The following is a 1,981-nucleotide window of genomic DNA, read 5'->3' as shown; positions in this document are numbered from 1 at the left end:
TAGAGTCCAGGAAGATTTTCTCCAATCCCCTTGCCTAATCAATTCCTACTCATTCTTTAGATCTGTTAAATTGCCACTTCCCTGTGAAACCCCAGACAAGACTGCAAACTCCTGTATTTTTTTCTTTATTGCATTTACTGTTATATGTATACAATCATTAGTTTAATATGTCTCCCAGGCAAACTCTATGAAGCCACATCTTTTTGCTTGTATTGTATCTCCAGTGCCTAGAACTGTGCCTGAAAATCTTCCAAAAGTATTTGTTGAATGAATGGATAGCGAATAGGCCAGGCCACAGACATACGCAATTGGCTAGTGTCTTAAGCTCATGTTTAGAGCCAGGGAGGGATAAGCACTTGGTCCCAGAGGAAACGTATCGATCACAAGCTGAATCCCAAAGACCAGGGCGGGGGAAGTTCCTGGCAGTGACAAAGGGGAATAAATGGCAGGAGCCAGCTCTGCTGGTGTGGGGGTCCCGGAAGACTGATCCGGGGTATAGTGGGGCCAAGAAGTGTCCAAATTCTGAACAGGAGTTTCCTTTGCTCGACTGATGGGAAGGGCACACCCACACTACCTTGGGGGGATGCGGTGATGCGAGCGGGTAGGGCTGCTGCACACCCCCAGCGGAAAGCAGGGCAACGCTGGAGGTGGGAGCCCACGGGAGGTGAAATACTCTGTGGTTAAGGGGCTGTCACTCTGGATAAAGGCTCTCGCAACAGAATGAGGAGAGGAGAGGGTTCATCAGACAGTTTGGAAATGGCTGCCGTCCTGTCCCTCTGGGGAGCAGCCTCCGGGCCTCTCTTTCCACCCCCGCCCTGGGCCCAGGGGCATTCCCAGACACCAGAGCCTCATCTCAGCTTCGGGGTTAGTATTGCATCATCCTGAAATCTTTCTTAGAGAGAGGCCACTTCATTTCCCTATCAGCGCCTCCCCCTCCATTGAAGCCAACACAGTCAGCCTTTTCCTGTGGAAAATCTCCCATCAACATGGTCGCCATGGCCCCAGTTGTCAAGGGAGATGATGGTGCAGTGACTTCAAGAGGCCTGAAGTGAAGGGAGAGGGAGGTTGCGGCGAGGCCAAGGAGAGTCTTTTTAGGCCAACACTTGAGTCTCCCTTTAGGCTGAGCAAGAGGATCCAGCGAGGGGGCAAGAATGAAAATGTGGGAAAGGGGCAGTCCCGGGGAAAGGGAGGAGTGAGCCTCAGAGCCGGGAGGTAGGCTGAGGGAGCGTGCCTGCTGGGCTACTTTTCCTAAAGGGGCCAAGGTCTCCTACTGACCATGCGTGAGAGAGAGGAGGCGGGGTGAAAGCTAAATCTGAAACAGCAGCCTTGGGAAAATGAACACTGTTGTTGGGATACATAGATCCAGAGCTGGGGGTGAGAAGAGCAGAGATGCTCAAAGGTCTGGGTGGCCAGGCCTTGACCAGCACCAGCTCAGGCACCAGGGATCCCTGCTGTTCCGTGTGGGCAGCGGAAGCTTCCAGAATCCACCCGCCAGGCACTGCCCATTGGTCTGGAGCACATTCTGCACTCGAACTGGGCGGATCATGTAACCATGGTGGCTCACCAGGGCGCTCTATAGGCTGAGAAATGAAGGAAACGGGGCAGCTCTACAGTGCCCTTGCTCGGTGCTGCCAACTAATCCTCACAGGTACCCCAGTCAGAAAAGCACTGTGCATCCTCTGTGCCCACGAGGGTAACTTCCACGTCTCTGCTTCTATTCTCTCCAAAGCTTGCTCCTAGAAATGGCTGACTTCTGTCTGGGGCAGGGAAAATACAAGAGAGCCTACATCTTGTAATGCCAGAAAGTAAGGCAGTGCTCAAAAAAACACAGCCCTAGCTGGTTTGGCTCAGTGGATAGAGCGTCGGCCTGCAGACCAAAGGGTCCGGGTTCGATTCTGGTCAAGGGCATGTACTATGGTTGCAGGCTCCTCCCCAGCCTGGGCCCTGGTTGGGGCACATGCAGGAGGCAACCAATCGATGT

This window comes from Myotis lucifugus, unplaced genomic scaffold (genome assembly GCF_000147115.1).
Source record: "Myotis lucifugus unplaced genomic scaffold, Myoluc2.0 scaffold_1282, whole genome shotgun sequence".
Classification (NCBI taxonomy): Eukaryota; Metazoa; Chordata; class Mammalia; order Chiroptera; family Vespertilionidae; genus Myotis; species Myotis lucifugus.
This window is presented reverse-complemented; position numbering follows the sequence as displayed.